Source organism: Ambystoma mexicanum, chromosome 14 (assembly GCF_040938575.1).
Source record: "Ambystoma mexicanum isolate Mex_15411 chromosome 14, UKY_AmexF1_1, whole genome shotgun sequence".
Taxonomy (NCBI): Eukaryota; Metazoa; Chordata; class Amphibia; order Caudata; family Ambystomatidae; genus Ambystoma; species Ambystoma mexicanum.
This window is the reverse complement of record NC_090940.1, coordinates 468,179,000-468,203,714: the sequence shown is the minus strand read 5'-3', so window position 1 is coordinate 468,203,714 and position 24,715 is coordinate 468,179,000.

Here is a 24,715-nt window from a genome sequence, read left to right as displayed (position 1 = left end):
CATCTCATGCTAAAGGAAGGGTCTCAGGTTTGGAAGGGGAAGGATTTGGATATCACATCTCATGTTATAGGATTGGTCTCAGGTTTGGTATTAGAAGCATTCAGATATCACATCTCATGGTGTAGGAAGGGTTTCAGGATTGGAATGGGAAGGAGTTGGATATCACATCTCATGATAAAGAAAGGGTCTAAGGTTTGGAAGGGGAAGGATTTGGATATCTCATCTCATGTTATAGGAAGGTTCTCAGGATTGGAATTGGAAGGAGTTTGATATCACATCTCATGCAATAGTATGGGTCTCAGGTTTGGTAGAAGCATTGAGATATCAAGTCTCATGGTATAGGAAGGGTCTCAGAATTGGAATGGGAAGGAGTTGGATATCACATCTCAAGCTATAGGAAGGGTCTCAAGATTGGAATGGGAAGGAGTTTGATATCACATCTGATGTCATAGTATGGGTCTCAGGTTTGGTAGAGGCATTGGGATATCACATCTCATGCAATCGGAAGGGTATCAGGATTGGATTTGGAAGGAGTTGGATATCCAATCTCATGCTATAGGAAGGGTCTCCGGTTGGAATCAGAAGGAGTTGGATATCACATCTCATGTTATAGGAAGGGTCTCCGGATTGGAATGAGAAGGACTTGGATATCACATCTCATGCTATAGGAAGGCTCTCAGGTTTGGAAAGGGAAGGAGTTGGATATCACATTTCATGTTAGAGGTAGGATCTCAGGTTTGGTATTAGAGGCATTGAGATATCACATCTCATGCTATCAGAAGGGTCTCAGGATTGGAATGGGAACGAGTTGGATATCACATCTCATGCTAAAGGGAAGGTCTCAGGTTTGGAAGGAGAAGGATTTGGATATCACATCTCATGTTATAGGAAGGATTTCAGGTTTGGTATTAGAAGCATTGAGATATCACATCTCATGCTATCGGAAGGATCTCAGGTTTGGTATTAGAGGCATTGAGATATCACATCTCATGCTATCGGAAGGGTCTCAGTTTTGGAACAGGAAGGATTTGGATATCACATCTCATGTTATAGGAAGGATCTCAGGTTTGGTATTAGAAGCATTGAGATATCACATCTCATGCTATCGGAAGGATCTCAGGTTTGGTATTAGAGACATTGAGATATCACATCTCTGCTATCGGAAGGGTCTCAGGTTTGGAATGGGAAGGAGTTGGATATCCCATTTCATGTTATAGGAAGGGTCTCAGGATTGGAATGGGAAGGTGTTGGATATCACATCTCATGCTATAGGAAGGGTCTCAGGTTTGGTATAAGCATTGAGATTTCACATCTCATGCTATAGGAAGGGTCTCAGGATTGGAATGGGAAGGAGTTGGATATCACATCTCAAGCTATAGGAAGGGTCTCAAGATTGGAATGGGAAGCAGTTTTATATCACATCTGATGTCATAGTATTGGTGTCAGGTTTTGTAGAAGCATTGGGATATCACATCTCATGCTATCGGAAGGGTATCAGGATTGGATTTGGAAGGAGTTGGATATAACATCTCATGCTAAAGGGAGGGTCTCAGGTTTGGAAGGGGAAGGATTTGGATATCACATCTCATGTTATAGGAAGGATCTCAGGTTTGTTATTAGAAGCATTGAGATATCACATCTCATGCTATAGTAAGGGTCTCAGGATTGGAATGGGAAGGAGTTGGATATCACATCTCATGCTAAAGGAAGGGTTTCAGGTTTGGTAGAAGCATTGAGATATCCCATCTCATGCTATAGGAGGGGTCTCAGGATTGGAATGGGAAGGAGTTGGATATCACATCTCATGCCATAGGAAGGGTCTCAGGTTTGGTATAAGCATTGAGATATCACATCTCTGCTATCCGAAGGGTCTCAGGATTGGAATGGGAAGGACTTAGATATCACATCTCATGCTATAGGGAGGGTCTCAGTTTTGTTATTAGAAGCATTGAGATATCACATCTCATGCTATCGGAAGGGTCTCAAGATTGGAATGAGAAGGAGCTGGATATCACATCTCATGCTAAAGGAAGGCTCTCAGGTTTGGAAGGGGAAGTATTTGGATATCACATCTCATGTTATAGGATGGGTCTCAGGTTTGGTATTAGAAGCATTCAGATATCACATCTCATGGTGTAGGAAGGGTTTCAGGATTGGAATGGGAAGGAGTTGGATATCACATCTCATGATAAAGAAAGGGTCTAAGGTTTGGAAGCGGAAGGATTTGGATATCTCATCTCATGTTATAGGAAGGTTCTCAGGATTGGAATTGGAAGGAGTTTGATATCACATCTCATGCAATAGTATGGGTCTCAGGTTTGGTAGAAGCATTGAGATATCAAGTCTCATGGTATAGGAAGGGTCTCAGAATTGGAATGGGAAGGAGTTGGATATCACATCTCAAGATATAGGAAGGGTCTCAAGATTGGAATGGGAAGGAGTTTGATATCACATTTGATGTCATAGTATGGGTCTCAGGTTTGGAAAGGGAAGGAGTTGGATATCACATTTCATGTTAGAGGTAGGATCTCAGGTTTGGTATTAGAGGCATTGAGATATCACATCTCATGCTATCAGAAGGGTCTCAGGATTGGAATGGGAACGAGTTGGATATCACATCTCATGCTAAAGGGAAGGTCTCAGGTTTGGAAGGGGAAGGATTTGGATATCAAATTCTCATGTTATAGGAAGGATTTCAGGTTTGGTATTAGAAGCATTGAGATATCACATCTCATGCTATCGGAAGGATCTCAGGTTTGGTATTAGAAGCATTGAGATATCACATCTCATGCTATCGGAAGGGTCTCAGTTTTGGAACGGGAAGGATTTGGATATCACATCTCATGTTATAGGAAGGATCTCAGGTTTGGAATTAGAAGCATTGAGATATCACATCTCATGCTATCGGAAGGATCTCAGGTTTGGTATTAGAGACATTGAGATATCACATCTCTGCTATCGGAAGGGTCTCAGGTTTGGAATGGGAAGGAGTTGGATATCCCATTTCATGTTATAGGAAGGGTCTCAGGTTTGGTATAAGAATTGAGATATCACATCTCTGCTATCAAAAGTGTCTCAGGATTGGGATGGGAAGGAGTTGGATATCACATCTCATGCTATAGGACAGGTCTCAGGTTTGGTATTAGAAGCATTGAGATATCACATCACATGCTGTAGGAAGGGTCTCCGGTTTGGCATGGGAAGGAATTGGATATCACATCTCATGTCATAGGAAGGATCACAGGTTTGCTATTAGAAGCATTGAGATATCACATCTCATGCTATAGGAATGGTCTCAGGATTGGAATGGGAAGGAGATGGATATCACATTCTTGCTATAGGAAGGGTCTCATGTTTGGAATGGGAAGGAGTTGGATACCACATCTCATGTTAGAGGAAGGGTCTCAGGGTTGGTATAAGCATTGAGATATCACATCTCTGCTATCGGAAGTGTCTCAGGATTGAAATGGAAGGAATTGGATATCCCATCTCATGTTATAGGACGGGTCTCAGGTTTGGTATTAGAATCATTGAGATATCACATCTCATGCTGTAGGAAGGGTCGCAGGATTGGATTGGGAAGGAGTTTGATATCAAATCTCATGCCATAGGAAGGGTCTCAGGTTTGGTAGTAGAAACATTGAGATATCAAATCTCATGCTATAGGAAGGGACGCAGGATTGGAATGGGACGGAGTTTGATATCACATTTCATGCTATAGGAAGGGTCCAGGTTTGGTATTAGAAGCATTGAGATATCGCATCTCATGCTATAGGAAGGGTCTCAGGATTGGAATGGGAAGGAGTTGGATATCACATCTCATGCCATAGGAAGGGTCTCAGGTTTGGTATAAGCATTGAGATATAACATCTCTGCTATCGGAAGTGTCTCAGGATTGGGATGGAAAGGAGTTGGATATCACATCTCATACTATAGGAAGGGTCTCAGGTTTGGAACGGGAAGGAGTTGGATATCCCATCTCATGTTATAGGACGGGTCTCAGGTTTGGTATTAGAAGCATTGAGATATCACATCGCATGCTGTAGGAAGGGTTTCAGGTTTGGAATGGGAAGGAATTGGATATCACATCTCATGTCATAGCAAGGATCTCAGGTTTGGTATTAGAAGCATTGAGATATCACATCTCATGCTATAGGCATGGTCTCAGGATTGGAATGGGAAGGAGTTGGATATTACATTCTTGCTATAGGAAGGGTCTCATGTTTGGAATGGGAAGGAGTTGGATACCACATATGCTATAGGAAGGGTCTCAGGTTTGGAACGGGAAGGAGTTGGATATCACATCTCATGTTATAGGAAGGGTCTCAGGTTTGGTATAAGCATTGAGATATCACATCTCTGCTATCGTAAGTGTCTCAGGATTGGAATGGGAAGGAGTTGGATATGCCATCTCAGGCTATAGGAAGGGTCTCAGGTTTGGTATTAAAAGCATTGAGATGTCACATCTCATGCTTTAGGAAGGGTCTCAGATTGGAATGGGAAGGAGTTGGATATCACATCTCATGCTATATGAAGGGACTCAGATTTGGTATTACAAGCATTGTGATATTTCATCTCATGCTATAGGAAGGGTCTCAGGATTGGATTGGGAAGGAGTCGGATATCACATCTCATGCTATAGGAAGGGTTTCAGGTTTGGAATGGGAAGGATTTGTATACCACATCTCTTGCTATAGGAAGGGCCTCAGGTTTGGTATGAGAAACATTGAGATATCACATCTCATGGTATGGGAAGGGTCTCAGGATTCGAATGGAAAGGAGTTGGATATCACATCTCATACTATAGGAAGGGTCTCAGGTTTGGAACGGGAAGGAGTTGGATATCCCATCTCATGTTATAGGACGGGTCTCAGGTTTGGTATTAGAAGCATTGAGATATCACATCGCATGCTGTAGGAAGGGTTTCAGGTTTGGAATGGGAAGGAATTGGATAGCACATCTCATGTCATAGCAAGGATCTCAGGTTTGGTATTAGAAGCATTGAGATATCACATCTCATGCTATAGGCATTGTCTCAGGATTGGAATGGGAAGGAGTTGGATATTACATTCTTGCTATAGGAAGGGTCTCATGTTTGGAATGGGAAGGAGTTGGATACCACATATGCTATAGGAAGGGTCTCAGGTTTGGAACGGGAAGGAGTTGGATATCACATCTCATGTTATAGGAAGGGTCTCAGGTTTGGTATAAGCATTGAGATATCACATCTCTGCTATCGTAAGTGTCTCAGGATTGGAATGGGAAGGAGTTGGATATGCCATCTCAGGCTATAGGAAGGGTCTCAGGTTTGGTATTAGAAGCATTGAGATGTCATATCTCATGCTTTAGGAAGGGTCTCAGATTGGAATGGGAAGGAGTTGGATATCACATCTCATGCTATATGAAGGGACTCAGATTTGGTATTACAAGCATTGTGATATTTCATCTCATGCTATAGGAAGGGTTTCAGGTTTGGAATGGGAAGGATTTGTATACCACATCTCTTGCTATAGGAAGGGCCTCAGGTTTGGTATGAGAAACATTGAGATATCACATCTCATGGTATGGGAAGGGTCTCAGGATTCGAATGGGAAGGAGTTTGATATCACATCTCATGCCATAGGAAGGGTCTCAGGTTTGGTAGAAGCATTGAGATATCACATCTCATGCTATCAGAAGGGTCTCAGGATTGGATTGGGAAGGAGTTGGATATCCCATATCATGCTATAGGAAGGGTCTCAGGTTTGGTATTAGAAGCATTGAGATATCACATCTCATGCTATAGGAAGGGTCTCAGGATTGGAATGGGAAGGAGTTGGATATCACATTTCATGTTAGAGGTAGGATCTCAGGTTTGTAAGAGGCATTGAGATATCACATCTCATGCTATCAGAAGGGTCCCAGGGTTGGAATGGGAAGGAGTTGGATATCACATCTCATGCTATAGGAAGGGTCTCAGGTTTGGTATAAGCATTGAGATATCACATCTCATGCTATAGGAAGGGTCTCAGGATTGGAATGGGAAGGAGTTGGATATCACATCTCATGCTATAGGGAGGGTCTCACGTTTGGAAAGGGAAGGAGTAGGATATCACATTTCATGTTAGAGGTAGGATCTCAGGTTTGGTATTAGAGGCATTGAGATATCACATCTCATGCTATCAGAAGGCTCTCAGGATTGGAATGGGACGGAGTTGGATATCACATCTCATGCCAAAGGGAGGGTCTCAGGTTTGGAAGGGGAAGTATTTGGATATCACATCTCGTGTTATAGGAAGGATCTCAGGTTTGGTATTAGAAGAATTGAGATATCACATCTCATGTTATCGGAAGGATCTCAGGTTTGGTATTAGAAGCATTGAGATATCACATCTCATGCTATCAGAAGGGTCTCAGGATTGGAATGGGAAGGAGTTGGATATCCCATCTCATGCTATACGAAGGGTCTCAGGTTGGAATGGGAAGGAGTTGGATATCACATCTCATGCCATAGGAAGGATCTCAGGTTTGGTATTAGAAGCATTGAGACATCACATCTCATGTTATAGGAAGGGTCTCAGGATTGGAATGGGAAGGAGTTGGATATCACATCTCATGCTATAGGAAGGGTCTCAGGTTTGGTATAAGCATTGAGATATCACATCTCATGCTATAGGAAGGGTCTCAGGATTGGAATGGGAAGTATTTGGATATCACATCTCATGCTATAGGGAGGGTCTCACGTTTGGAAAGGGAAGGAGTAGGATATCACATTTCATGTTAGAGGTAGGATCTCAGGTTTGGTATTAGAGGCATTGAGATATCACATCTCATGCTATCAGAAGGGTCTCAGGATTGGAATGGGAAGGAGTTGGATATCACATCTCATGCTAAAGGGAGGGTCTCAGGTTTGGAAGGGGAAGGATTTTGATATCACATCTCATGTTATAGGAAGGAAATAAGGTTTGGTATTAGAAGCATTGAGATATCACATCTCATGCTAAAGGGAGGGTCTCAGGTTTGGAAGGGGAAGGATTTGGATATCACATCTCATGTTATAGGAAGGATCTCAGGTTTGGTATTAGAAGCTTTGAGATATCACATCTCATGCTATAGGAAGGCTCTCAGGATTGGAATGGGAAGGAGTTGGATATCACATCTCATGCTATAGGAAGGCTCTCAGGATTGGAATGGGAAGGAGTTGGATATCACATCTCATGCCATAGGAAGGATCTCAGGTCTGGTATTAGAAGCATTGAGACATCACATCTCATGTTATAGGAAGGGTCTCAGGATTGGAATGGGAAGGAGTTGGATATCACATCTCATGCTATAGGAAGGGTCTCAGGTTTGGTATAAGCATTGAGATATCACATCTCATGCTATAGGAAGGGTCTCAGGATTGGAATGGGAAGTAGTTGGATATCACATCTCATACTATAGGGAGGGTCTCACGTTTGGAAAGGGAAGGAGTAGGATATCACATTTCATGTTAGAGGTAGGATCTCAGGTTTGGTATTAGAGGCATTGAGATATCCCATCTCATGCTATCAGAAGGGTCTCAGGATGGGAATGGGAAGGAGTTGGATATCACATCTCATGCTAAAGGGAGGGTCTCAGGTTTGGAAGGGGAAGGATTTTGATATCACATCTCATGTTATAGGAAGGAAATCAGGTTTGGTATTAGAAGCATTGAGATATCGCATCTCATGCTATCGGAAGGATCTCAGGTTTGGTATTAGAGGCATTGAGATATCACATCTCATGCTATCGAAAGGGTATCAGGATTGGATTTGGAAGTAGTTGGATATCCCATCTCATGCTATAGGAAGGGTCTCAGGTTGGAATGGGAAGGAGTTGGATATCACATCTCATGTTATAGGAAGGGTCTCAGGATTGGAATGGGAAATACTTCGATATCACATCTCATGCTATAGGAAGGCTCTCAGGTTTGGAAGGGGAAGGAGTTGGATATCACATTTCATGTTAGAGGTAGGAGCTCAGGTTTGTTAGAGGCATTGAGATATCACATCTCATGCTATCAGAAGGGTCTCAGGATTGGAATGGGAAGGAGTTGGATATCACATCTCATGCCAAAGGGAGGGTCTCAGGTTTGGAAGGGGAAGGATTTGGATATCACATCTCGTGTTATAGGAAGGATCTCAGGTTTGGTATTAGAAGAATTGAGATATCACATCTCATGCTATCGGAAGGATCTCAGGTTTGGTATTAGAAGCATTGAGATATCACATCTCATGCTCTCAGAAGGGTCTCAGGATTGGAATGGGAAGGAGTTGGATATCACATCTCATGTTATAGGAAGGGTCTCAGGATTGGAATGGGAAGGAGTTGGATATCACATCTCATGCTATAGGAAGGTTCTCAGGTTTGGTATAAGCATTGAGATATCACATCTCATGCTATAGGAAGGGTCTCAGGATTGGAATGGGAAGGAGTTGGATATCACATCTCATGCTAAAGGGAGGGTCTCAGGTTTGGAAGGGGAAGGATTTGGATATCACATCTCATGTTATAGGAAGGATCTCAGGTTTGGTATTAGAAGCATTGAGATACATCTCATGCTAACGGAAGGGTATCAGGATTGGATTTGGAAGTAGTTGGATATCCCATCTCATGCTATAGGAAGGGTCTCAGGTTGGAATGGGAAGGTGTTGGATATCACATCTCATGTTATAGGAAGGGTCTCAGGATTGAAATGGGAAATACTTCAATATCACATCTCATGCTATAGGAAGGCTCTCAGGTTTGGAAGGGGAAGGAGTTGGATATCACATTTCCCATCTCATGCTATAGGAAGGGTCTCAGGTTTGGTATTAGAAGCATTGAGATATCACATCTCATGCTATAGGAAGGGTCTCAGGATTGAAATGGGAAGGAGTTGGATATCACATCTCATGCCATAGGAAGGGTCTCAGGTTTGGTATAAGCATTGAGATATCGCATCTCTGCTATCGGAAGGGTCTCAGGATTGGAATGGGAAGGAGCTGGATATCACATCTCATGCTAAAGGAAGGGTCTCAGGTTTGGAAGGGGAAGGAGTAGGATATCACATTTCATGTTAGAGGGAGGATCTCAGGTTTGGTATTAGAGGCATTGAGATATCACATCTCATGCTATCAGAAGGCTCTCAGGATTGGAATGGGAAGGAGTTGGATATCACATCTCATGCCAAAGGGAGGGTCTCAGGTTTGGAAGGGGAAATATTTGGATATCACATCTTGTGTTATAGGAAGGATCTCAGGTTTGGTATTAGAAGAATTGAGATATCACATCTCATGTTATCGGAAGGATATCAGGTTTGGTATTAGAAGCATTGAGATATAACATCTCATGCTATCAGAAGGGTCTCAGGATTGGAATGGGAAGGAGTTGGATATCCCATCTCATGCTATACGAAGGGTCTCAGGTTGGAATGGGAAGGAGTTGGATATCACATCTCATGCCATAGGAAGGATCTCAGGTTTGGTATTAGAAGCATTGAGACATCACATCTCATGTTATAGGAAGGGTCTCAGGATTGGAATGGGAAGGAGTTGGATATCACATCTCATGCTATAGGAAGGGTCTCAGGTTTGGTATAAGCATTGAGATATCACATCTCATGCTATAGGAAGGGTCTCAGGATTGGAATGGGAAGTATTTGGATATCACATCTCATGCTATAGGGAGGGTCTCACGTTTGGAAAGGGAAGGAGTAGGATATCACATTTCATGTTAGAGGTAGGATCTCAGGTTTGGTATTAGAGGCATTGAGATATCACATCTCATGCTATCAGAAGGGTCTCAGGATTGGAATGGGAAGGAGTTGGATATCACATCTCATGCTAAAGGGAGGGTCTCAGGTTTGGAAGGGGAAGGATTTTGATATCACATCTCATGTTATAGGAAGGAAATAAGGTTTGGTATTAGAAGCATTGAGATATCACATCTCATGCTAAAGGGAGGGTCTCAGGTTTGGAAGGGGAAGGATTTGGATATCACATCTCATGTTATAGGAAGGATCTCAGGTTTGGTATTAGAAGCTTTGAGATATCACATCTCATGCTATAGGAAGGCTCTCAGGATTGGATGGGAAGGAGTTGGATATCACATCTCATGCTATAGGAAGGCTCTCAGGATTGTTATGGGAAGGAGTTGGATATCACATCTCATGCCATAGGAAGGATCTCAGGTCTGGTATTAGAAGCATTGAGACATCACATCTCATGTTATAGGAAGGGTCTCAGGATTGGAATGGGAAGGAGTTGGATATCACATCTCATGCTATAGGAAGGGTCTCAGGTTTGGTATAAGCATTGAGATATCACATCTCATGCTATAGGAAGGGTCTCAGGATTGGAATGGGAAGTAGTTGGATATCACATCTCATGCTATAGGGAGGGTCTCACGTTTGGAAAGGGAAGGAGTAGGATATCACATTTCATGTTAGAGGTAGGATCTCAGGTTTGGTATTAGAGGCATTGAGATATCACATCTCATGCTATCAGAAGGGTCTCAGGATGGGAATGGGAAGGAGTTGGATATCACATCTCATGCTAAAGGGAGGGTCTCAGGTTTGGAAGGGGAAGGATTTTGATATCACATCTCATGTTATAGGAAGGAAATCAGGTTTGGTATTAGAAGCATTGAGATATCGCATCTCATGCTATCGGAAGGATCTCAGGTTTGGTATTAGAGGCATTGAGATATCACATCTCATGTTATCGAAAGGGTATCAGGATTGGATTTGGAAGTAGTTGGATATCCCATCTCATGCTATAGGAAGGGTCTCAGGTTGGAATGGGAAGGAGTTGGATATCACATCTCATGTTATAGGAAGGGTCTCAGGATTGGAATGGGAAATACTTCGATATCACATCTCATGCTATAGGAAGGCTCTCAGGTTTGGAAGGGGAAGGAGTTGGATATCACATTTCATGTTAGAGGTAGGAGCTCAGGTTTGTTAGAGGCATTGAGATATCACATCTCATGCTATCAGAAGGGTCTCAGGATTGGAATGGGAAGGAGTTGGATATCACATCTCATGCCAAAGGGAGGGTCTCAGGTTTGGAAGGGGAAGGATTTGGATATCACATCTCGTGTTATAGGAAGGATCTCAGGTTTGGTATTAGAAGAATTGAGATATCACATCTCATGCTATCGGAAGGATCTCAGGTTTGGTATTAGAAGCATTGAGATATCACATCTCATGCTCTCAGAAGGGTCTCAGGATTGGAATGGGAAGGAGTTGGATATCACATCTCATGTTATAGGAAGGGTCTCAGGATTGGAATGGGAAGGAGTTGGATATCACATCTCATGCTATAGGAAGGTTCTCAGGTTTGGTATAAGCATTGAGATATCACATCTCATGCTATAGGAAGGGTCTCAGGATTGGAATGGGAAGGAGTTGGATATCACATCTCATGCTAAAGGGAGGGTCTCAGGTTTGGAAGGGGAAGGATTTGGATATCACATCTCATGTTATAGGAAGGATCCCAGGTTTGGTATTAGAAGCATTGATATACATCTCATGCTAACGGAAGGGTATCAGGATTGGATTTGGAAGTAGTTGGATATCCCATCTCATGCTATAGGAAGGGTCTCAGGTTGGAATGGGAAGGTGTTGGGTATCACATCTCATGTTATAGGAAGGGTCTCAGGATTGAAATGGGAAATACTTCAATATCACATCTCATGCTATAGGAAGGCTCTCAGGTTTGGAAGGGGAAGGAGTTGGATATCACATTTCCCATCTCATGCTATAGGAAGGGTCTCAGGTTTGGTATTAGAAGCATTGAGATATCACATCTCATGCTATAGGAAGGGTCTCAGGATTGAAATGGGAAGGAGTTGGATATCACATCTCATGCCATAGGAAGGGTCTCAGGTTTGGTATAAGCATTGAGATATCGCATCTCTGCTATCGGAAGGGTCTCAGGATTGGAATGGGAAGGAGCTGGATATCACATCTCATGCTAAAGGAAGGGTCTCAGGTTTGGAAGGGGAAGGAGTAGGATATCACATTTCATGTTAGAGGGAGGATCTCAGGTTTGGTATTAGAGGCATTGAGATATCACATCTCATGCTATCAGAAGGCTCTCAGGATTGGAATGGGAAGGAGTTGGATATCACATCTCATGCCAAAGGGAGGGTCTCAGGTTTGGAAGGGGAAGGATTTGGATATCACATCTCGTGTTATAGGAAGGATCTCAGGTTTGGTATTAGAAGAATTGAGATATCACATCTCATGCTATCGGAAGGATCTCAGGTTTGGTATTAGAAGCATTGAGATATCACATCTCATGCTCTCAGAAGGGTCTCAGGATTGGAATGGGAAGGAGTTGGATATCACATCTCATGTTATAGGAAGGGTCTCAGGATTGGAATGGGAAGGAGTTGGATATCACATCTCATGCTATAGGAAGGTTCTCAGGTTTGGTATAAGCATTGAGATATCACATCTCATGCTATAGGAAGGGTCTCAGGATTGGAATGGGAAGGAGTTGGATATCACATCTCATGCTAAAGGGAGGGTCTCAGGTTTGGAAGGGGAAGGATTTGGATATCACATCTCATGTTATAGGAAGGATCCCAGGTTTGGTATTAGAAGCATTGATATACATCTCATGCTAACGGAAGGGTATCAGGATTGGATTTGGAAGTAGTTGGATATCCCATCTCATGCTATAGGAAGGGTCTCAGGTTGGAATGGGAAGGTGTTGGGTATCACATCTCATGTTATAGGAAGGGTCTCAGGATTGAAATGGGAAATACTTCAATATCACATCTCATGCTATAGGAAGGCTCTCAGGTTTGGAAGGGGAAGGAGTTGGATATCACATTTCCCATCTCATGCTATAGGAAGGGTCTCAGGTTTGGTATTAGAAGCATTGAGATATCACATCTCATGCTATAGGAAGGGTCTCAGGATTGAAATGGGAAGGAGTTGGATATCACATCTCATGCCATAGGAAGGGTCTCAGGTTTGGTATAAGCATTGAGATATCGCATCTCTGCTATCGGAAGGGTCTCAGGATTGGAATGGGAAGGAGCTGGATATCACATCTCATGCTAAAGGAAGGGTCTCAGGTTTGGAAGGGGAAGGAGTAGGATATCACATTTCATGTTAGAGGGAGGATCTCAGGTTTGGTATTAGAGGCATTGAGATATCACATCTCATGCTATCAGAAGGCTCTCAGGATTGGAATGGGAAGGAGTTGGATATCACATCTCATGCCAAAGGGAGGGTCTCAGGTTTGGAAGGGGAAATATTTGGATATCACATCTTGTGTTATAGGAAGGATCTCAGGTTTGGTATTAGAAGAATTGAGATATCACATCTCATGTTATCGGAAGGATCTCAGGTTTGGTATTAGAAGCATTGAGATATAACATCTCATGCTATCAGAAGGGTCTCAGGATTGGAATGGGAAGGAGTTGGATATCGCATCTCATGCTATAGGAAGGGTCTCAGGTTGGAATGGGAAGGAGTTGGATATCACATCTCATGCCATAGGAAGGATCTCAGGTTTGGTATTAGAAGCATTGAGACATCACATCTCATGTTATAGGAAGGGTCTCAGGATTGGAATGGAAGGAGTTGGATATCACATCTCATGCTATAGGAAGGGTCTCAGGTTTGGTATAAGCGTTGAGATATCACATCTCATGCTATAGGAAGGGTCTCAGGAATGGAATGGGAAGTATTTGGATATCACATCTCATGCTATCAGAAGGGTCTCAGGATTGGAAGGGGAAGGAGTAGGATATCACATTTCATGTTAGAGGGAGGATCTCAGGTTTGGTATTAGAGGCATTGAGATATCACATCTCATGCTATCAGAAGGCTCTCAGGATTGGAATGGGAAGGAGTTGGATATCACATCTCATGCCAAAGGGAGGGTCTCAGGTTTGGAAGGGGAAATATTTGGATATCACATCTTGTGTTATAGGAAGGATCTCAGGTTTGGTATTAGAAGAATTGAGATATCACATCTCATGTTATCGGAAGGATCTCAGGTTTGGTATTAGAAGCATTGAGATATAACATCTCATGCTATCAGAAGGGTCTCAGGATTGGAATGGGAAGGAGTTGGATATCGCATCTCATGCTATAGGAAGGGTCTCAGGTTGGAATGGGAAGGAGTTGGATATCACATCTCATGCCATAGGAAGGATCTCAGGTTTGGTATTAGAAGCATTGAGACATCACATCTCATGTTATAGGAAGGGTCTCAGGATTGGAATGGGAAGGAGTTGGATATCACATCTCATGCTATAGGAAGGGTCTCAGGTTTGGTATAAGCGTTGAGATATCACATCTCATGCTATAGGAAGGGTCTCAGGAATGGAATGGGAAGTATTTGGATATCACATCTCATGCTATCAGAAGGGTCTCAGGATTGGAATGGGAAGGAGTTGGATATCACATCTCATGCTAAAGGGAGGGTCTCAGGTTTGGAAGGGGAAGGATTTGGATATCACATCTCATGTTATAGGAAGGATCTCAGGTTTGGTATTAGAAGCTTTGAGATATAACATCTCATGCTATAGGAAGGCTCTCAGGATTGGAATTGGAAGGAGTTGGATATCACATCTCATGCTATAGGAAGGCTCTCAGGATTGGAATGGGAAGGAGTTGGATATCACATCTCATGCCATAGGAAGGATATCAGGTCTGGTATTAGAAGCATTGAGACATCACATCTCATGTTATAGGAAGGGTCTCAGGATTGGAATGGGAAGGAGTTGGATATCACATCTCATGCTATAGGAAGGCTCTCAGGTTTGGAAGGGGAAGGAGTTGGATATCACATTTCATGTTAGAGGTAGGAGCTCAGGTTTGTTAGAGGCATTGAGATATCACATCTCATGCTATCAGAAGGGTCTCAGGATTGGAATGGGAAGGAGTTGGATATCACATCTCATGCCAAAGGGAGGGTCTCAGGTTTGGAAGGGGAAGGATTTGGATATCACATCTCGTGTTATAGGAAGGATCTCAGGTTTGGTATTAGAAGAATTGAGATATCACATCTCATGCTATCGGAAGGATCTCAGGTTTGGTATTAGAAGCATTGAGATATCACATCTCATGCTCTCAGAAGGGTCTCAGGATTGGAATGGGAAGGAGTTGGATATCACATCTCATGTTATAGGAAGGGTCTCAGGATTGGAATGGGAAGGAGTTGGATATCACATCTCATGCTATAGGAAGGTTCTCAGGTTTGGTATAAGCATTGAGATATCACATCTCATGCTATAGGAAGGGTCTCAGGATTGGAATGGGAAGGAGTTGGATATCACATCTCATGCTAAAGGGAGGGTCTCAGGTTTGGAAGGGGAAGGATTTGGATATCACATCTCATGTTATAGGAAGGATCTCAGGTTTGGTATTAGAAGCATTGAGATACATCTCATGCTAACGGAAGGGTATCAGGATTGGATTTGGAAGTAGTTGGATATCCCATCTCATGCTATAGGAAGGGTCTCAGGTTGGAATGGGAAGGTGTTGGGTATCACATCTCATGTTATAGGAAGGGTCTCAGGATTGAAATGGGAAATACTTCAATATCACATCTCATGCTATAGGAAGGCTCTCAGGTTTGGAAGGGGAAGGAGTTGGATATCACATTTCCCATCTCATGCTATAGGAAGGGTCTCAGGTTTGGTATTAGAAGCATTGAGATATCACATCTCATGCTATAGGAAGGGTCTCAGGATTGAAATGGGAAGGAGTTGGATATCACATCTCATGCCATAGGAAGGGTCTCAGGTTTGGTATAAGCATTGAGATATCGCATCTCTGCTATCGGAAGGGTCTCAGGATTGGAATGGGAAGGAGCTGGATATCACATCTCATGCTAAAGGAAGGGTCTCAGGTTTGGAAGGGGAAGGAGTAGGATATCACATTTCATGTTAGAGGGAGGATCTCAGGTTTGGTATTAGAGGCATTGAGATATCACATCTCATGCTATCAGAAGGCTCTCAGGATTGGAATGGGATGGAGTTGGATATCACATCTCATGCCAAAGGGAGGGTCTCAGGTTTGGAAGGGGAAATATTTGGATATCACATCTTGTGTTATAGGAAGGATCTCAGGTTTGGTATTAGAAGAATTGAGATATCACATCTCATGTTATCGGAAGGATCTCAGGTTTGGTATTAGAAGCATTGAGATATAACATCTCATGCTATCAGAAGGGTCTCAGGATTGGAATGGGAAGGAGTTGGATATCCCATCTCATGCTATAGGAAGGGTCTCAGGTTGGAATGGGAAGGAGTTGGATATCACATCTCATGCCATAGGAAGGATCTCAGGTTTGGTATTAGAAGCATTGAGACATCACATCTCATGTTATAGGAAGGGTCTCAGGATTGGAATGGGAAGGAGTTGGATATCACATCTCATGCTATAGGAAGGGTCTCAGGTTTGGTATAAGCGTTGAGATATCACATCTCATGCTATAGGAAGGGTCTCAGGATTGGAATGGGAAGTATTTGGATATCACATCTCATGCTATCAGAAGGGTCTCAGGATTGGAATGGGAAGGAGTTGGATATCACATCTCATGCTAAAGGGAGGGTCTCAGGTTTGGAAGGGGAAGGATTTTGATATCACGTCTCATGTTATAGGAAGGAAATCAGGTTTGGTATTAGAAGCATTGAGATATCACATCTCATGCTAAAGGGAGGGTCTCAGGTTTGGAAGGGGAAGGATTTGGATATCACATCTCATGTTATAGGAAGGATCTCAGGTTTGGTATTAGAAGCTTTGAGATATAACATCTCATGCTATAGGAAGGCTCTCAGGATTGGAATTGGAAGGAGTTGGATATCACATCTCATGCTATAGGAAGGCTCTCAGGATTGGAATGGGAAGGAGTTGGATATCACATCTCATGCCATAGGAAGGATATCAGGTCTGGTATTAGAAGCATTGAGACATCACATCTCATGTTATAGGAAGGGTCTCAGGATTGGAATGGGAAGGAGTTGGATATCACATCTCATGCTATAGGAAGGGTCTCAGGTTTGGTATAAGCATTGAGATATCACATCTCATGCTATAGGAAGGGTCTCAGGATTGGAATGGGAAGTAGTTGGATATCACATCTCATGCTATAGGGAGGGTCTCACGTTTGGAAAGGGAAGGAGTAGGATATCACATTTCATGTTAGAGGTAGGATCTCAGGTTTGGTATTAGAGGCATTGAGATATCACATCTCATGCTATCAGAAGGGTCTCAGGATTGGAATGGGAAGGAGTTGGATATCACATCTCATGCTAAAGGGAGGGTCTCAGGTTTGGAAGGGGAAGGATTTTTATATCACATCTCATGTTATAGGAAGGAAATCAGGTTTGGTATTAGAAGCATTGAGATATCGCATCTCATGCTATCGGAAGGATCTCAGGTTTGGTATTAGAGGCATTGAGATATCACATCTCATGCTATCGAAAGGGTATCAGGATTGGATTTGGAAGTAGTTGGATATCCCATCTCATGCTATAGGAAGGGTCTCAGGTTGGAATGGGAAGGAGTTGGATATCACATCTCATGTTATAGGAAGGGTCTCAGGATTGGAATGGGAAATACTTCGATATCACATCTCATGCTATAGGAAGGCTCTCAGGTTTGGAAGGGGAAGGAGTTGGATATCACATTTCATGTTAGAGGTAGGATCTCAGGTTTGTTAGAGGCATTGAGATATCACATCTCATGCTATCAGAAGGGTCTCAGGATTGGAATGGGTAGGAGTTGGATATCACATCTCATGCCAAAGGGAGGGTCTCAGGTTTGGAAGGGGAAGGATTTGGATATCACATCTCATGTTATAGGAAGGATCTCAGGTTTGGTATTAGAAGAATTGAGATATCACATCTCATGCTATCGGAAGGATCTCAGGTTTGGTATTAGAAGCATTGAGATATCACATCTCATGCTCTCAGAAGGGTCTCAGGATTGGAATGGGAAGGAGTTGGATATCACATCTCATGTTATAGGAAGGGTCTCAGGATTGGAATGGGAAGGAGTTGGATATCACATCTCATGCTATAGGAAGGTTCTCAGGTTTGGTATTTGGTAGGTTTGAGATATCACATCTAATGCTATAGGAAGGGTCTCAGGATTGGAATGGGAAGGAGTTGGATATCACATCTCATGCTAAAGGGAGGGTCTCAGGTTTGGAAGGGGAAGGTGTTGGGTATCACATCTCATGTTATAGGAAGGGTCTCAGGATTGAAATGGGAAATACTTCAATATCACATCTCATGCTATAGGAAGGCTCTCAGGTTTGGAAGGGGAAGGAGTTGGATATCACATTTCCCATCTCATGCTATAGGAAGGGTCTCAGGTTTGGTATTAGAAGCATTGAGATATCACATCTCATGCTATAGGAAGGGTCTCAGGATTGAAATGGGAAGGAGTTGGATATCACATCTCATGCCATAGGAAGGGTCTCAGGTTTGGTATAAGCATTGAGATATCGCATCTCTGCTATCGGAAGGGTCTCAGGATTGGAATGGGAAGGAGCTGGATATCACATCTCATGCTAAAGGAAGGGTCTCAGGTTTGGAAGGGGAAGGATTTGGATATCACATCTCATGTTATAGGACGGGTCTCAGGTTTGGTATTAGAAGCATTAAGATATCACATCTTATGGTATAGGAAGGGTTTCAGGATTGGAATGGGAAGGAGTTGGATATCATATCTCATGCTATAGGAAGGGTCTCAGGATTGGAATGGGAAGGAGTTTGATATCAAATCTCATGCCATAGGAAGGGTCTCAGGTTTGGTATAAGAAGCATTGAGATATCGCATCTCATGCTATAGGAAGTGTCTGAGGATTGGAATGGGAAGGAGTTGGATATCACATCTCATGCTATAGGAAGGGTCTCAGGATTGGATTTGGAAGTAGTTGGATATCCCATCTCATGCTATAGGAAGGGTCTCAGGTTGGAATGGGAAGGAGTTGGATATCACATCTCATGTTATAAGAAGGGTCTCAGGATTGGAATGGGAAGGACTTCGATATCACATCTCATGTTAAAGGAAGGCTCTCAGGTTTGGAAGGGGGAAGGAGTTGGATATCACATTTCATGTTAGATGTAGGATCTCAGGTTTGGTATTAGAGGCATTGAGACATCACTTCTCATGCTATCAGAAGGGTCTAAGGATTGGAATGGGAAGGAGTTGGATATCACATCTCACACTAAAGGGAGGGTCTCTGGTTTGGAAGGGGAAGGATTTGGATATCACATCTCATGTTATAGGAAGGATCTCAGGTTTGTTATTAGAAGCATTGAGATATCACATCTCATGCTATCGGAAGGATCTCAGGTTTGGTATTAGAAGCATTGAGATATCACATCTCATGCTATCAGAAGGGTCTCAGGATTGGAATGGGAAGGAGTTGGATATCACATCTCATGCTAAAGGGAGGGTCTCAGGTTTAGAAGGGGAAGGATTTGGATATCACATCTCGTGTTATAGGAAGGATCTCAGGTTTGGTATTAGAAGCATTGAGATATCACATCTCATGCTATAGTAAGGGTCTCAGGATTGGAATGGGAAGGAGTTGGATATCACATCTCATGCTAAAGGAAGGGTCTCAGGTTTGGTAGAAGCATTGAGATATCACATCTCATGCTATAGGAAGGGTCTCAGGATTGGAATGGGAAGGAGTTGGATATCACATCTCATGCCATAGGAAGGGTCTCAGGTTTGGTATAAGCATTGAGATATCACATCTCTGCTATTCGAAGGGTCTCAGGATTGGAATGGGAAGGACTTAGATATCACATCTCATGCTATAGGGAGGGTCTCAGTTTTGGTATTAGAAGCATTGAGATATCACATCTCATGCTATCGGAAGGGTCTCAGGATTGGAATGGGAAGGAGTTGGATATCACATCTCATGCTAAAGGAAGGGTCTCAGGTTTGGTAGAAGGATTGAGATATCACATCTCATGCTATAGGAAGGGTCTCAGGATTGGAATGGGAAGGAGTTGGATATCACATCTCATGTTATAGGACGGGTCTCACGTTTGGTATTAGAAGCATTAAGATATCACATCTCATGGTATAAGAAGGGTGTCAGGATTGGAATGGGAAGGAGTTGGATATCATATCTCATGCTATAGGAAGGGTCTCAGGATTTGATTGGGAAGGAGTTTGATATCAAATCTCATGCCATAGGAAGGGTCTCAGGTTTGGTATTAGAAGCATTGAGATATCACATCTCATGCTATAGGAAGTGTCTGAGGATTGGAATGGGAAGGAGTCGGATATCACATCTCATGCTATAGGAAGGGTCTCAGGTTTGGTAGAAGCATTGAGATATCACATCTCATGCTATAGGAAGAGTCTCAGGATTGGAATGGGAAGGAGTTGGATATCACATCTCATGCTATAGGACGGCTCTCAGGTTTGGAAGGGGAAGGAGTTGGATATCACATTTCATGTTAGAGGTAGGATCTCAGGTTTGGTATTAGAGGCATTGAGACATCACATCTCATGCTATCAGAAGGGTCTCAGGATTGGAATGGGAAGGAGTTGGATATCACATCTCACGCTAAAGGGAGGGTCTCAGGTTTGGAAGGGGAAGGATTTGGATATCACATCTCATGTTATAGGAAGGATCTCAGATTTGGTATTAGAAGCATTGAGATATCACATCTCATGCTATAGGAAGTGTCTGAGGATTGGAATGGGAAGGAGTTGGATATCACATCTCATGCTATAGGAAGGGTCTCAGGATTGGATTTGGAAGTAGTTGGATATCCCATCTCATGCTATAGGAAGGGTCTCATATTGGAATGGGAAGGAGTTGGATATCACATCTCATGTTATAGGAAGGGTCTCAGGATTGGAATGGGAAGGACTTCGATATCACATCTCATGTTATAGGAAGGCTCTCAGGTTTGGAAGGGGAAGGAGTTGGATATCACATTTCATGTTAGATGTAGGATCTCAGGTTTGGTATTAGAGGCATTGAGACATCACATCTCATGCTATCGGAAGGGTCTAAGGATTGGAATGGGAAGGAGTTGGATATCACATCTCACACTAAAGGGAGGGTCTCTGGTTTGGAAGGGGAAGGATTTGGATATCACATCTCATGTTATAGGAAGGATCTCAGGTTTGGTATTAGAAGCATTGAGATATCACATCTCATGCTATCGGAAGGATCTCAGGTTTGGTATTAGAAGCATTGAGATATCACATCTCATGCTATCAGAAGGGTCTCAGGATTGGAATGGGAAGGAGTTGGATATCACATCTCATGCTAAAGGGAGGGTCTCAGGTTTGGAAGGGGAAGGATTTGGATATCACATCTCGTGTTATAGGAAGGATCTCAGGTTTGGTATTAGAAGCATTGAGATATCACATCTCATGCTATAGTAAGGGTCTCAGGATTGGAATGGGAAGGAGTTGGATATCACATCTCATGCTAAAGGAAGGGTCTCAGGTTTGGTAGAAGCATTGAGATATCACATCTCATGCTATAGGAAGGGTCTCAGGATTGGAATGGGAAGGAGTTGGATATCACATCTCATGCCATAGGAAGGGTCTCAGGTTTGGTATAAGCATTGAGATATCACATCTCTGCTATTCGAAGGGTCTCAGGATTGGAATGGGAAGGACTTAGATATCACATCTCATGCTATAGGGAGGGTCTCAGTTTTGGTATTAGAAGCATTGAGATATCACATCTCATGCTATCGGAAGGGTCTCAGGATTGGAATGGGAAGGAGTTGGATATCACATCTCATGCTAAAGGAAGGGTCTCAGGTTTGGTAGAAGGATTGAGATATCACATCTCATGCTATAGGAAGGGTCTCAGGATTGGAATGGGAAGGAGTTGGATATCACATCTCATGTTATAGGACGGGTCTCACGTTTGGTATTAGAAGCATTAAGATATCACATCTCATGGTATAAGAAGGGTGTCAGGATTGGAATGGGAAGGAGTTGGATATCATATCTCATGCTATAGGAAGGGTCTCAGGATTTGATTGGGAAGGAGTTTGATATCAAATCTCATGCCATAGGAAGGGTCTCAGGTTTGGTATTAGAAGCATTGAGATATCACATCTCATGCTATAGGAAGTGTCTGAGGATTGGAATGGGAAGGAGTCGGATATCACATCTCATGCTATAGGAAGGGTCTCAGGTTTGGTAGAAGCATTGAGATATCACATCTCATGCTATAGGAAGAGTCTCAGGATTGGAATGGGAAGGAGTTGGATATCACATCTCATGCTATAGGACGGCTCTCAGGTTTGGAAGGGGAAGGAGTTGGATATCACATTTCATGTTAGAGGTAGGATCTCAGGTTTGGTATTAGAGGCATTGAGACATCACATCTCATGCTATCAGAAGGGTCTCAGGATTGGAATGGGAAGGAGTTGGATATCACATCTCACGCTAAAGGGAGGGTCTCAGGTTTGGAAGGGGAAGGATTTGGATATCACATCTCATGTTATAGGAAGGATCTCAGATTTGGTATTAGAAGCATTGAGATATCACATCTCATGCTATAGGAAGTGTCTGAGGATTGGAATGGGAAGGAGTTGGATATCACATCTCATGCTATAGGAAGGGTCTCAGGATTGGATTTGGAAGTAGTTGGATATCCCATCTCATGCTATAGGAAGGGTCTCAGGTTGGAATGGGAAGGAGTTGGATATCACATCTCATGTTATAGGAAGGGTCTCAGGATTGGAATGGGAAGGACTTCGATATCACATCTCATGTTATAGGAAGGCTCTCAGGTTTGGAAGGGGAAGGAGTTGGATATCACATTTCATGTTAGATGTAGGATCTCAGGTTTGGTATTAGAGGCATTGAGACATCACATCTCATGCTATCGGAAGGGTCTAAGGATTGGAATGGGAAGGAGTTGGATATCACATCTCACACTAAAGGGAGGGTCTCTGGTTTGGAAGGGGAAGGATTTGGATATCACATCTCATGTTATAGGAAGGATCTCAGGTTTGGTATTAGAAGCATTGAGATATCACATCTCATGCTATCGGAAGGATCTCAGGTTTGGTATTAGAAGCATTGAGATATCACATCTCATGCTATCAGAAGGGTCTCAGGATTGGAATGGGAAGGAGTTGGATATCACATCTCATGCTAAAGGGAGGGTCTCAGGTTTGGAAGGGGAAGGCTTTGGATATCACATCTCGTGTTATAGGAAGGATCTCAGGTTTGGTATTAGAAGCATTGAGATATCACATCTCATGCTATAGTAAGGGTCTCAGGATTGGAATGGGAAGGAGTTGGATATCACATCTCATGCTAAAGGAAGGGTCTCAGGTTTGGTAGAAGCATTGAGATATCACATCTCATGCTATAGGAAGGGTCTCAGGATTGGAATGGGAAGGAGTTGGATATTGTTAGGAAAGATTTCGTAATTGTAGGGAATTTTCCTTCCATGTGGCAACCCCTAAACTTTTTGCTATTGTTTTTAACCTTGTTGTTGACTTTGCCAGAGAAGTACAGCCTTCTGCCGCACTTCTCTGGGCTTTCGCTCCTTTCTTACGGGGAAACTGACATGCCCTTAAGACAGTCAGTACCGGGGAACGTGGTTTCCCGTAGTTTCTTTTATCGTGTCGCAGCTTTAGTGCAACACGACACAAGAGGGCACTGTAAGCTAAGTTACAGCTCTCTTGGGTCTCTAGCCTTCTACAGGCCCTAGATACTCTTTTAGGATGGTATTTGATCGGTGCAAGTCATTCAGGGACTCGAATGGTGGCAGCGATCGTTTTGTTTATTTTGAGCTCCTTTTGGCGTTCTGAGCACGTTTTTGCACTGAACCCAAAATGGTGGCCTGGCTCCCAAAATGGCCAGACCACGAGGCTCCTTTGTCTTGTCCACTGACCGTCTTGCTCCCTTCACCTTCCCCAGGTCGGGCGACCCGGGGCCTTCCTTATTTGGGCATGTACTTTCCCGCGAAACGTGGTTGCTTTCGCGGGCTTCTACATGTCGTTTGTGTGCCTCCAGGGTGTGGGCGGGGATGTCTGGTCCCAATACACATCCTGGGTGCCAGAGAGTCTGGGGTGGTGTGAATGCCTGGGACCACCGTGGTCCGTGATTGGTCCACGTATGGTATGTGTGTTGATGAGCGGATCTCCCATTGGCTCCCCTCCGTTTTGGCGCGAAGGGAACCGTGGATAAGAGGGGGCTGGAAACACCACTACCAGGTCGATCTCCTGAGTTCTCACGAACGAAGGAAGACAGGAGCCAAGTATCCTGCAACCAAGAGGCTGGACCGAGGAATCGCTGGTGACCCGCTGAAGGAATCCTCCTTTGCACTGCTGTTGTCCTGTGAAACCCTTTCCTCCTTGGATTGAACCAGAAGGCCTGTACTGGTGCTTCGACCTTTGGAATAGCAGGAACAGCTATTCCCGGCGACTTCATCATCTCCTGCCAAGTAAGCCTTCGGATGTGTCTCTGGGCCATCCAGTTGACTGACCAGTTTACAAGGGAGTCCTGCTCTGTAACTGCCGCCAGGTTGTGTTGTATTTCGAGTCCTTGTCACTCTCCCACGCTTCGTACACTTGGCGTTCCCAAGTCTGAAGGGAGGAGTGTACATTTGGCTTGAATACACACGGCCGCTCCGTTGTCCTGCTGCGGCAACAAAACTGTGCTGGTTTCGTCGATTGGGACGTCTTTTTGCTCTACACGACTACAAGGCGTTCCCTGCTCTTCTGAACCTGCCAGCTG